General features: G+C 39.1%; 1 pseudogene; it reads left to right on the top strand.

Moving 5' to 3' along the window:
- The first annotated feature begins 220 nt into the window (after positions 1–220).
- On the top strand, positions 221–1,149 carry LOC118935014 (olfactory receptor 14A16-like; annotated as a pseudogene).
- Positions 1,150–14,997: the final 13,848 nt, after the last annotated feature.

Genomic DNA, 14,997 nt, shown 5'->3' with positions numbered 1-14,997 from the left:
AAAATGGCTCGTGCATATGCACTGAGTATAAAGTGGTTCAGTAAAGAAATGTTATTCAGGTACTGTTGGTGATCACCCACAGGATAGGAGTAACATTTTTATTAAATAGATTGTGTGATGACTATATGAATATATAACTATATTGTAAATTGAATATGAAAGGAGTTGAAAATGATGTTTCATTTCTCTTTTTCTAAAATACAGATTTATGTCTCCAAGCATGACAAATCTCACAGCTGTGACAGAATTTATCTTCATTGGATTTTCTACCAATGAAAATATGTACATTTTGCACTCAGTGCTCTTCATCTTGATATACTTCTTTGTACTAATGGAAAACGTCCTCATTATCATGATCACAACTTCGAACAAGCGTCTCTGCACCCCCATGTACTTCTTCCTGATGAATTTGTCCTTCTTGGTTCTCTGCCTAGTTACATTCACAATCCCCAAATCCATTGCCAACTTCTTGACTCACAGTAACTCCATCTCATTTCTTGGCTGTGTAGCCCAGGTCTTTCTGCTTATGTTTTAGCGACTGCAGAGCTGAATCTCCTCACCGTGATGTGCTTTGACCGCTATGCTGCCATATGCCACCTCCTGCACCATGAGTTCATCATGAATGTGAATATGTGTGTTCAGTTGACAGCCGTGTCCTGGCTGGGTGGGGGTCTGATCGCCATAATGCACACAGCCGGTACCTTCTCCTTATCCTACTGTGGTTCTAACGTGCTCCATCATTTTTTGTGTGTGATATCCCACAGTTATTCGCTATTGCTCAGAAAACATAATAGGAGAGATTGTACCTATTCTCAGTGTGGTATTGGATATCTGCTCTTTTATTTTCATCATTATTTCCTATGTCTACATCTTCTTCACTGTCAAGAAAATGTCATCAACAGAAGGTCAGTCAAAAGCCTTCTCCACTCACCTTCCACATCTGATTGTGATTGTATTATTTCTCTCCACTGGATTCTATGCTTATCTGAGGCTGATTTCACAGGCCTCTTCCATTTTTGACCTTGTCAGTTCTATGTTCTACACCATGGTTCCCCCAACCTTTAATCCCATGATATATAATCTAAGAAATAATGCCATAAAATGTCTCTGGGAATGTTGCTGAAGGGACTGTTCACCCAAAAGCATTAGGTATTCCATCTTTTATTTCAGTAATGATTATCATCAATAATTATATGTCCATTATTTTGTAATATTTTTACTTAAAATCCTTTGAAGACTCCTTTTAGAAGATTTTTAGGTTTGCAACAAAATTGATTGTGGTATAGAGATTATCCACATAAACCTTATACCCACAAATGTATAGCCTCCCACAAGAGCAATATAACTAACTAGAGTCATACTTCTTTTAAACCAAGAATGTAACGTTAACATCTCATAATTACTCATAATCCATAGTTTACATTAGGGTTTCTATCTTAGTGTTTTAGATTCTATGAGTTGTATAAACGTAAAAGGACATTTACTCATCAGTATAATATCACACAGAGCATTTTACTACCCCCCAAATCTTCTGTGCTTTGCCTGTTTTTCTCCCTTATTTCCATCAGCTTCTGGCAGCCACTGAATTCTTCCATTTTCCACAGTTTTGGCTTTTGTAGAATGTGGTATAGTTGAAATATGCAATAAAGAACATTTTGAAATTAACTTCTTTTACTTAGCAATGTGCATTTAAATTTCTCCATGCCTTTTTACAGTGGCTCATTTTCTTTTATTTATGAATAATATCCCATTGTCTGTACTCACCACATTCATTTACCTTTCCACCTGCTGAATGCCACGTTGGTTCGTTCCAAGTTTTAGCAATTAAGAATAAAGCTGCTATAGATATTCTTTTGCATTTTTACTTGTGTACATACGTTTTCACCTCCTTTGGATAAATACCGAGGAACATGTTTGCTGGACAACATGATAAAAGTATATTATAGTTTGTAAAAAGCCCACCAAAACTGGCTTCAAAGTGGCTGTACCACTCTGAATTCCTATAACTAATATATATGACTTCCTGGTGCTGCAACTTCTCAACGGCATTTCTATTAATGTCTGGAACTGGCCATTCAAATTGTGTGTAGTGGTATCTCATTGTTTTTATTTTTATTTTCTTGATGATATATGATATGGAGCATCTTTTCAAATGTTTATTTGACATCTTTCTATCTTCGTCAGTGAAGTGCCCAATTTTCAGTGGGATTGTTTGTTTTCTTATTGTTGAATTTTATTTGTCCTTTGCATATTTTGAATAAGGGTCTTTTATCCTGTATGTCTTCCACAAATTATTTCTCCCAGCCTGTCTACTGTCTTCTCCTTCTCTTGATATTTGCTTTCTCAGAACAAGAGTTTTAATTATAGTGTATTCCAGGTTACCAACATTTGCTTTCAGGAATCCTGCCTTTGATGTTGTATCTAAAGAGGCATCAGATAGCTAAGGTTTTCTAAGCTTTCTCTTAGGCTATCTAGCAGGGTTTTATACTACAATGCTTTGCATTCAGGTCTATGATCCATTTTGAATTAAATTCTGTAAAGTGTGTACAGTCAATATCTGGATTGTTTTTTCATGACAAGTTTTTCCAGCAAGATTATTAGTTGAGTAGACAATCTGCTCTTTTGTCAAAGATGAGTTGATTATATTTACAGAGGTCTATTTCTGAGTTTTCTATTCTATTGCATTGACCTATTTTATGCTTTTTGGTCATTACCACACTATCTTGATTATTGTAGCTTCCCACTAAGACCTGATGTTGGGCAGTATCATTCCTCTAACTATGCTTTTGTTCTTCATTTTATGATGTGACTGGTTTTGCTTTTTAAAACATTTTTTATTGTGGGATGATTGACAAATATAATTGTACTTATGTATTTATTTATTGAGTCATTATATTATACACCTGAAATAAATATGATATTGTATATCCTAATAATAAATAAATAAAAATAAAGTATACAACGTGAAAATTTTGCATATAAATATTTACATATATAAGTATATATAGTTGAATCATTACCAAGATGAGGATAGTTAATGCATCATCAACTCACATAGTTCACAGAATTAACTCATTGAATGTTAGTGATAATTTATAAGATTTATTTTAAGCAAATGTTAAATATAGAATACCAGGATCAAGGGAAGATGGCAGTGTGAGTAGTTCAGAGGAAATCTCCTCTCCAAAACATATATATTTATGAAAATACAGTAAATACAACTATTCCTAAAAGAGACACCAGTGGATGCAGTGCAACAGCCAGGATATATCTACATCTGTGAGAACTCAACATCACACAAAGGGGGGTAAGATACAAGCCACGGCCAGGAGGGACCCAAATGCTCCCCACACCAAAACCCGGAGGGAAGAAAGGAGTTGGAACTGGGAGGAAGTGAAAGCCCAGGACTGCTAAACAACCAGCTTTAGAAATCCGCACCCAGAACGCAGACACAAGGTGCACGGGATGCTGGATATTAGAGAAACGGAAAAGCAAAACCTGTGGGCAGGTCCCCGCAATCGGAGCCCCTCAGACAAAAGAAAAGCAAGTGCTTTCTGCAAGTCTTAAAGAGACAGGGACCCCATAGCTGGACGAAGTTGTCCTGGCACACTTAGCCAGCAGCTGGGAATCCCGGGGAAAGTTAGGTGCCCTAAACTCCGGGGAGGCAGTGCAGCTCTGAAGCCCCTCATAGCACTAAGCAGCCTGCCAGTCATTCCTCCAACTTGCGCGGACCCTGACACACCAGCCCAGTAGCGGGAGAGTGACAGAATGTGCTGGGGACAGCAGCGCCAGAAGGGACCGGGAGCAGATCATGTGCACCAACGGTGTAGGAGGGGACAAGGAGAGGATTGTGCGAGCATGCAATGGGGCGACCAAACAGCCCAGGTGCAGCTTGTGTGTACTGGTGGCAGTGGAGCCAGAGGAGCCTGATAGAAGGCCCACGTGGGAGAGACCTGCAAGCACCTGCAGTAGAGACAGAGAGAGCAGGTGCACTCCCAGCAGTCGACAGGAAACCCAGCTCAACACACAGCCACCCAGCCTGAAACCAAAGGCCGCTGCTGGCACACAGCTGCCTGGCAAGGGTGCTGCTAGCATGGAGGAGTACACCTGGCATGTCTGCCACTCCCTGCAGGGCTCCGTGCTGCTCTGACAGAGACCCCACCCACAGCAGCTTAGGGGACTAACCCGGTGGCTGCTCCAGGAGTGCCAGAAACCATCACAAGCAGTGGAGAAGGGCAAGGCATCCAGCAAGCAGGAAAGGACTTTCTTCTCCCAGCTGACACACCTGCAACCTGCATACAGCAACCACTATCACCATGAAAAGGCAAAAAAATTTAGTCCAGTCCAAGACATTTCAGACAATACCAGAGAGAGGATCGGCAGAGGCAGACCTAACAAGTCTCCCTGAAAATGAATTCAAAATAAAAATCATAAACATGTTGACAGAGCTGCAGAGAAATATGCAAGAGCTAAGGTATGAAGTCCAGACGGAGGTTGCAGACGTCCACAGGGAGATTACAGAAGTGAAACAAAATCTGGAAGGATTTATAAGCAGAATGGATAAGATGCAAGAGGCCATTGATGGAATAGAAACCTGAGAAAAGGAACGCATAGAAGTTGACACAGAGAGAGATAAAAGGATCTCCAGGAATGAAACAATATTAAGATAACTGTGTGAACAATCCAAAAGGAACAATATCGGCATTATAGGGGTACTAGAAGAAGAAGAGAGAGAGAAAGGGATAGAAAGTGTCTTTGAAGAAATAATTGCTAAGAACTTCTCCAAACTGGGGGAGGAAATAGCACACAGAACTCCCGAGAGACGGGATCCAAGGAGGACAATACCAAGACACATAATAATTAAAATGGCAAAGATCAAGGACAAGGACAGAGTATTAAAGGCACCCAGAGAGAGAAAAAAGGTCACCTACAAAGGTGAACCCATCAGGCTCTCATCAGACTTTTCAACAGAAAACGTATAGACCAGAAGAGAATGGCAAGATATATTTAATGCAATAAAACAGAAGAGCAATGAACCAAGGATACTGTATCAAGCATGATTATCATTTAAACACGGAGGGATTAAACAATTCCCAGAGAAGCAAAAGTTGAGGGAAGTTGCCTCCCACAAACCACCTCTACAGCGTATCTTAGAGGGACTGCTCTAGATGGGAGCACTCTTAAAAATAGCACAGAACAAAACACCAAACATATGAAGAATGGAGGAGGAGGAAAATGAAGGTAAATAAATAATCATCAGACTGTGTTTATAAAAGCTCAACAAGCGAGTTAAGTCAGACAGTAAGGTAGTAAACAAGTTAACCTTGAACCTTTGGTAACCACAAACTTAAAGCCTGCAATGGCAATAAGTACATACCTTTCAGTAATCACCCTAAGTGTAAATAGACTGAATGCACCAATCAAAACACACAGAGCAATAGAATGGATAAAAAAGCAAAACCCGGAGCCAAGATGGCGGCGTAAGTAGTGCAGCGGAAATCTCCTCCCAAAACCACATATATCTATGAAAATATAACAAAGACAACTCTTCCAAGAATAAAGACCAGAGGACACAGGACAACATCCAGACCACATCCACACCTGTGAGAACCCAGGGTCTTGTGAAGGGGGTAAGATACAAGCTCAGGCCCAGTGGGACCCGAGCGCCCCTCCCCTCAGCTCCTGGAGGGAGAAGAGTAGGCAGAGCAGGATGCAGAGGGAGCCCAGGACTGCTGAACACCCAGCCCCAGCAATCTGGACCAGAGCGCAGACACAGTGCATGCGCGAGGCCCTGGATACTTGGGAAACAAGGCAGCAAGAACAGCAAGCAGGTATCGGAGGCCGGCGCTGGAGAAAGAAAAGTAAGCGGCCAATTTTTTTTTTTGTTGTTGTTGTTTCGTTTTGGCAAGCGCTTTTTGGAAGTCTCAAAGGGATAGGGACCCCAATACTAGGGAAACAGGGCAGCAAGACTGGTGAGCAGATGCCTGAGGCTGGCGCCAGAGAATAAAGAAAAACGAGCGGCAAATTTTTATTTATTTATTTATTCTAATTTTTTTGAGGCTGTTATTTTGTTTTGGTGGGTGCTTTTTGGAAGTCTTAAAGGAGCAGGGCGGGACACTTAATCCAGAGGTAGGTAATCCAGGAATCTCTGGGCACCCTAATCCCCTGGGCTGCAGGGAGCACAGAGGCCCCTTACAGAGATAAATAGCCTCCCGGCCGCTCCCCCTCCAACACGATGCCACCACTTTGGGGTAGCAGCCTGAGCCAGGCCACGCCCACAGCAACAGCGGAGACAAACTCCATAGCAGCCAGGCAGAAAGCAGAAGCCCTGTCTGCACCAGCTCAACAGCACAAGCCACTAGAGGTCACTGTTCTCCCAGGAGAGGAGGGCCACAAACTAACAAGAAGGGAAGTTCTTCCAGCCATCACTCGTCCCAGATCTACAAACTATTCCTATCACAATGAAAAGACAAAACTACAGGCAAACCAAGATAACAGAGATTCCACGGAAGGAGACAGACCTATCCAGTCTTCCTGACAAAGAATTCAAAATAAAAATCATAAACATGCTGACAGAGATGCAGAGAAATACGCAAGAGATATGGGATGAAGTCCGGAGGGAGATCACAGATGCCAGAAATGAGATTACAGAAATGAAACAAACTCTGGAAGGGTTTATAAGCAGAATGGATAGGATGCAAGAGGCCATTGATGGAACTGAGACCAGAGAAGAGGAACACAAAGAAGCTGACACAGAGAGAGATAAAAGGATCTCCAGGAATTAAACAATACTAAGAGAAATGTGTGACCAATCCAAAAGGAACAATATGCGTATTATAGGGGTACCAGAAGAAGAAGAGAGAGGAAAAGGGATGGAAAGTACCTTGGAAGAAATAATTGCTGAAAACTTCCCCAAACTGGGGGAGGAAATAATCGAACAGACCACAGAAATACACAGAACTCCAACAGAAAGGACCAAGGAGTACAACGCCAAGACACATAATAATTAAAATGGCAAAGACCAAGGACAAGGAAAGAGTTTTAAAGGCACCTAGAGAGAAAAAGGTCACCTATAAAGGAAAACCCATCAGGCTAACACCAGACTTCTCGACAGAAACCCTACAAACCAGAAGAGAATGGCATGATATATTTAATGCAAAGAAACAGAAGGGCCTTGAACCAAGGATACTGAATCCAGCACGACTATCATTTAAATATGATGGCGGAACTAAACAATTCCCAGACAAGCAAAAGCTGAGGGAATTTGCTTCCCACAAACTACCTCTACAGGACATCTTACAGGGACTGCTCTAGATGGGAGCACTCCTAGAAAGAGCACAGCACAAAACACCCAACATATGAAGAATGGAGGAGGAGGAATAAGAAGAGAGAGAAGAAAAGAATCTCCAGACAGTGTATATAACAGCTCAATAAGTGAGCCGAGTTAGGCAGTAAGATAATAAAAAAGCTAACCTTGAACCTTTGGTAACCATGAATTTAAAGCCTGCAATGGCAGTAAGTACATATCATTCAATAGTCACCATAAATGTAAATGGACTGAATGCACCAACCAAAAGACACAGTGTAATAGAATGGATAAAAAACAAGACCCATCTATATGTTGCTTACAAGAAACTCACCTCAAACCCAAAGACATGTACAGACTAAAAGTCAAGGGATGGAAAAACATATTTCAGGCAAACAACAGCGAGAAGAAAGCAGGGGTTGCAGTATTAATATCAGACAACACAGACTTCAAAACAAAGAAAGTAACAAGAGATAAAGAAGGACACTACATAATGATAAAGGGCTCAGTCCAACAAGAGGATATAATAATTCTAAATATATATGCCCCCAACACAGGAGCACCAGCATATGTGAAACAAATACTAACAGAACTAAAGGGGGAAATAGAATGCAATGCATTCATTTTGGGAGACTTCAACACACCACTCACCCAAAAGGATAGATTCACCGGGCAGAAAATAAGTAAGGACATGAAAGCATTGAACAACACAGAAAAGCAGATGGACCTAATAGACATCTATAGAACTCTACATCCAAAAGCAACAGGATATACATTCTTCTCAAGTGCACATGGAACATTCTATAGAATAGACCACATACTAGCCCACAAAAAGAAGCAAAATCCAAAATATTGAAATTCTACCAACCAACTTTTCAGACCACAAAGGTATAAAACTAGAAATAAATTCTACAAAGAAAAAAAAAGGCTCACGAACACATGGAGGCTTAACAACATGCTCATAAATAATCAATGGAGCAACAAACAAATTAAAATAGAGATCAAGAAAATATGGAAACAAATGACAACAGCAACACAAAGCCCCAACTTCTGTGAGACACAGCGAAAGCAGTCTTAAGAGGAAAGTATATAGCAATCCAGGCACACTTGAAGAAGCAAGAACAATCCAAGGTGAATAGTCTAACATCACAATTATCAAAATTGGAAAAAGAAGAACAAATGAGGCCTAAAGTCAGAAGAAGGAGGGACATAATAAAGATCAGAGAAGAAATAAACAAAATTGAGAAGAATAAAACAATAGCAAAAATCGATGAAACCAAGAGCTGGTTCTTCAAGAAAATAAAAAAAATAGATAAGCCTCTAACCAGACTTATTAAGAGAAAAAAAGAATCAACACAAATCAACAGAATCACTAATGAGAAAGGAAAAATCACGACAGACTACGCAGATATACAAAGAATTTTTAAAGACAACTATGAAAACCTATATGCCAACAAGCTGGAAAACCTAGAAGAAATGGACAAATTCCTAGAAAAATACAACATTCAAGAGTGATGAAGGAAGAAACACAAAAGTTAAACAAACCAATTACGAGCAATGAAATTGAAACGGTAATCAAAAAACTACCCAAGTAAAAAACACCCGCGCTGGATGGATTTACCTCGGAATTTTATCAGACACACAGAGAAGACATAATACAAATTCTCCTTAATGTTTTCCAAAAAAGACAAGAGGAGGGAATACTCCCAAACTCATTCTATGAAGCCAACATCACCCTAATAACAAAACCAGGCAAAGACCCCGCCAAAATAGAAAATTACACACCAATATCCCTGATGAATGTAGATGCAAAAATACTTAATAAAATATTAGAAAACCAAATACAAAAGTATATCAAAAGGATCATACACCATGACCAAGTGGGATTCCTTCCAGGGATTCAAATCCATCAACATCATCCACCACATCAACAAAAAGAAAGACGAAAACCACATGATCATCTCCATAGATTCTGAAAAAGCATTTGACAAAGATCAACATCCATTCATGATAAAAACTCTCAGAAAAATGGGGATAGAGGGCAAATACCTCAACATAATAAAGGCCATATATCATAAACCCACAGCCAACATCATACTGAACAGCGAGAAGCTGAAAGCTTTTCCTCTGAGATTGGGAACTAGACAGGGATACCCACTATCCCCAGTGCTATTTAACATAGTACTTGAGGTCCTAGCCATGGCAACCAGACAAAACAAAGAGATACAAGGAATCCAGATTGGTAAAGAAGAAGTTAAACTGTCACTATTTGCAGATGATATGATATTGTACATAAACCCCAAAGACTCCACTGTAAAAGCAGTAGAAATGATATCAGAATACAGCAAGGCTGCAGGATACAAAATTAAAACACAGAAATTTTTAGCTTTCCTATACAGTAACAATGAACCTATAGAAAGAGAAATCAGGAAAACAATTCCATTCACAATTGCATCAAAAAGGATAAAATACCTAGGAATAAATCTAACCAGAGAAGTGAATGACCTATACTCTGAAAACTACAGGTCACTCATAAGAGAAATTAAAGGGGACACTAAGAAATGAATACTCATCCCATGATCGAGGCTAGGAAGAATTAATATCGTCAAAATGGCCATCCTGCCCAAAGCAATATACAGATTTGATGCAATCCCTATCAAATTACCAGCAAAATTCTTCAATGAACTGGAACAAATAATTCAAAAATTCATATGGAAACAACAAAGACCCTGAATAGCCAAAGAAATCCTGAGAAAGAAGAATAAAGTAGGGGGAATCTCACTCCCCAATTTCAAGCTCTACTATAAAGCCATAGAAATCAAGAAAATTTGGTACTGGCAGAAGAACAGAGCCACAGAAAAGTGGAACATACTAGAGGCCCCAGACATTAACCCAAACATACATGTCAATTAATATTTGAAAAAGGAGCCATGGACGTACAATGGTGAAATGACAGTCTCTTCAACAGATGGTGCTGCCAAAACTGGACAGCTACATGTAGGAGAATGAAACTGGACCATTGTCTAACCCCATATAAAAAAGTAAATTCAAAATGGGCCAAAGACCTAAATGTAAGCCATGAAAAATTTAAGTCGTGGAGAAAAACATAGGCAAAAACCTCCTAGACATAAACATGAGCGACCTCTTCTTGAACATCTCTCCCCGGGCAAGGAAAACAACAGCAAAAATGTACAAGTGGGACTATATTAAGCTGAAAAGCTTCTGTACAGCAAAAGACATCATCAATAGAACAAAAAGAAACTCTACAGTATGGGAGAATATATTAATAAATGACAGATCTGATAAAGGCTTGACGTCCTGAATATATAAAGAGCTCACACACCTCAACAAACAAAAATCAAATAATCCAATTAAAAAATGGGCAGAGGAACTGAACAGACAGTTCTCTAAAAAAGAAATGCAGATGGCCAACAGACACATAAAAAGATGCTCCACATCACTAATTATCAGAGAAATGCAAATTAAAACTACAATGAGGTATCACCTCACACCAGTAAGGATGGCTGCCATCCAAAAGACAAACAACAACAAATGTTGGCGAGGCTGTGGAGAATGGGGAACCCTCCAACACTGCTGGTGGGAATGTAAACTAGTTCAACCATTGTGGAAAGCAGTATGGAGGTTCATCAAAATGCTCCAAAGAGACTTACCATTTGACCCAGGAACTCCACTCCTAGGAATTTACCCTAAGAATGCAGCAATCAAGTTTGAGAAAGACCAATGCACCCCTATGTTTATCGCAGCACTATTTACAATAGCCAAGAATTGGAAACCACCTAAATGTCCATTGGTAGATGAATGGATAAAGAAGATGTGGTACATTTACACAATGGAATACTACTCAGCGATAAGAAGAGGCAAATCCTACCATTTACTGCAACATGGATGGAGCTGGAGGGTATTATGCTCAGTGAAATAAGCCAAGCAGAGAAAGAGAAATACCAAATGATTTCACTCATCTGTGGAGTGTAAGAACAAACGAAAAACTGAAGGAACAAAACAGCAGCGGAATCACAGAACCCAAGAATGGACTAACAGGTACCAAAGGGAAAGGGACCAGGGTGGATGTGTGTGTAGGGTGGGATAAGGGGGTGGAGGAATAAGGGGAGTATTAAGATCAGCATGCATGGGGAGGTGGGAGAAAGGGGAGGGCTGTACAACACAGAGATGACAAGTAGTGATTCTACAAAATTTAGCTATGCTGATGGACAGTGACTGTAAAGGGGTTTATAGCGGGGACCTGGTATAAGGGAGAGCCTAGTAAACATAATATTCTTCATGTAAGTGTAGATTAAAAATAACAAAAAAAAAAAGAAAGAAAAGTGTTATTACTCCATGATAGGATAAACTAACTGTAAATCAACGATTAATGCATGCTTTAAATATCTTTAACTTTGATCACTTGAATGGTGTCAGATGATTGGCTACAGAGGTACACTTTTCTGATAATATTCCTTTCTCTTAAAAAAAAAAAAAAGCAGTTCCTGTGTGGTGACCTCCAATGAGTTCTACACAATGGGATAAATGGCATGTCAATGTGTGGGCAAAGGAACTGTTTGTGTTTATACGGAGGATCAAAGCCTAATTGGGATACCCAGAAAATGAACTAAGATATGATATGAAGAAGAACTTCCAACATCAGCACTCTCTGGAAGAGTCATACCAGAAGATGATCATCAAAATACCTCAACAAAGATCCAGGCGATGCTGCAGTTGTAGCTGCATTCATCCAACCAGTTCCTGGACCTGCCATTGGAATGAAGAAGGAGATATCTAAGCTGGCCTGTGCATACAGTAAAACAACAAATTTGACTGGATCTACACTGTTGGAACTCAACCTAGAGTTAGGAGAAGTGCAAGTCCTAGCACTCCAAGATCTTACAACTACAGACTATCTACTGTTAAAAGAACATATGGGATGTGAACAGTTCCCAGGAATGGGCTGTTTTAATTTGTCTGATTTCTCTCAGACTGTTCAAGTACAGTTGGACAATATCCATCATATCATAGACAAATTTTCACAAATGCCTAGGGTGCCTAACTGGTTTTATTGCCTCACTGGAGATGGCTGGTAATTATAGATCTGCTTTGGTTATGTAACTGTATTCCTATTATGTTAATGTGTGTGTGCAATTTAATTAGTAGTTTAAACCTATACATGCTTACTTTACTTTACACGAAGATATGTCAAAGAAATGATCAATTTTCCCATGTTTTCTTCCATCTGCTACATCTATAGCTTTTCTTCTTCCTTCCTAATTACAACCCTTAAATAGAATTCGTGCCTCATATCGAATTTACCGAGTATCATAATTCCTCCAAGTGCTAAAGATACCTCAAGACAAATGCTGAGCATAGAAGCCCCAGGGCATAGATCTGCAAAGATGTAAAAACCTAACCTTTTCAAACAATATGGCTTCTCTCTCACTTACCAACTTTACATCTCCCTATATGGCCCCGGAAGATGACTGGTTAGCCAGAGATGGGTAAGACTCCTCAAAGGAGGAACAACCTAAGACAGGCACAGTCACAGGGGGGCCATTAGGTGAGAAATTGGGGATCAACAGAGGTGAGGCTTAGAACCTCTCCCCCCTGTTTTGAGAGAAATCTTATGCATCCATGAATGTTTTATTGCCCTTGTCTGGCTTGGATTAACACATAGTATACAGGCACACACCTGATCATCTACATTTGCTCTCTTACAACACTAAACTAAGTTTTCTACCTTAATCTTACATCTACCTACCACTTCAGCATTTTATTAAAAATAATAATAATAATAATAAAGGGAGAATTGTGGGATCCACATACAAATCAAGTATAAAAATCAAATGAATATTCATATTTGACCTGATAGTTTATAGTTCATAATGCATGATCAAAACCGAAAGTTTCTGTGATGACTGCCCTTGTACTGTTCACTATGTAAAAACGTATTCACTGTGTAAGAACTTGTTCACCATGTAAGAACTTGTTCATTATACTTTAGAAGATTGGAGACTTTTGAGAATTAGGCTTGGATTTGATTAATGGTTGTGCGTTGGGTCCCCTATACAGAATTTTATTGTTGTTAACAACCATTTGCTCAATAAATATAAGATATACCCTATCAAAAAAAAAAAAAGCAAAACCCATCTATATGCTGCTTACAAGAGACTCACCTCAAACCCGAACACATGCACAGATTAAAAGTCAAGGGATGGAGAAAGATATTTCATGCAAACAACAGAGAGAAAAAAGCAGGTGTTGCAATACAAGAATCAGACAAAATAGATGTCAAAATAAGAAAGTAACTAGAGATAAAGCAGGACATTACATAATGATAAACGGCTCAGTCCAGCAAGAGGATATAACCGTTATAAACATATATGCACCCAATACAGGAGCACAAATATATGTGAAAAAAATACTAACAGAATTGAAAGAGGAAATAGAATGCAATGCATTCATTTTGGGAGACTTCAACACACCACTCACTCCAAAGGACAGATCCACCAGACAGAAAATAAGTAAGGACACAGAGGCACTGAACAACACACTAGAACATATGGACCTAATAGACATCTATAGAACTCTACATCCAAAAGCAACAGGATACATATTCTTCTCAAGTGCACATGGAACATTCTCCAGAATAGACCACATACTAGGCCACAAAAAAGCCTCAGTAAATTCCAAAAGACTGAAATCCTACCAACCAACTTTTCAAACAATGAAGGTATAAAACTTGAAATAAATTGTACAAAGAAAGGGAAAAGGCTCTCAAACACATGGAGGCTTAACAACATGCTCCTAAATAATCAATGGATCAACAACCAAATTAAAATGGAGATCCATCAGTATATGGAAACAAACCACAACAACGACACAAAGTCCCAACTTCTGTGGGACGCAGAAAAGCAGACTTAAGAGGAAAGTATATAGAAATCCAGGCCTACTTAAAGAAGGAAGAACAATCCCAAATGAATAGTCTAATGTCATAATTATCAAAATTGGAAAAAGAAGAACAAATGTGGCCTAAGGACAACAGAAGGAGGGTCATAAAGATCAGAGAAGAAATAAATAAAATTGAGAAGTATAAAACAATAGCAAAAATCAAAGAAACCAAGAATTGGTTCTTTGAGAAAATAAACAAAATAGATAAGCCTCTAGCCAGAATTATTAAGAGAAAAAGAGAGTCAACACACATCAACAGAATCAGAAACGAGAATGGAAAAATCACGATGGACCCCACAGAAAAACAAAGAATTATTAGAGAATACTATGAAAACCTATATGCTAACAAGCTGGAAAACCTAGGAGAAATGGAAAACTTCCTAGAAAAATACAGCCTTCCAAGACTGACCCAGAAAGGAACACAAAATCTTAACAGACCAATTACCAGCAAAAAAATTGAATCAGTCTTCTAAAAACTACATAAGAACAAAACTCCTGGGGCCAAATGGAATTACCAAGGAATTTTATCAGACATACAGAGAAGACATAATATCCATTCTCCTTAAAGTTTTCCAAAAAATAGAAAAGAAGGGAATAATCCCAAACTCATTCTATGACGACAACATCACCCTAATTCCAAAACCAGGCAAAGACCCCACCAAAAAAAAAACTGCAGACCAATATCCCTGATGAATGTAGATGCAAAAATACTCAACAAAATATTAGCAAACAGA

This window comes from Manis pentadactyla, chromosome 13 (assembly GCF_030020395.1).
Source record: "Manis pentadactyla isolate mManPen7 chromosome 13, mManPen7.hap1, whole genome shotgun sequence".
Classification (NCBI taxonomy): Eukaryota; Metazoa; Chordata; class Mammalia; order Pholidota; family Manidae; genus Manis; species Manis pentadactyla.
This window is presented reverse-complemented; position numbering and strand designations above follow the sequence as displayed.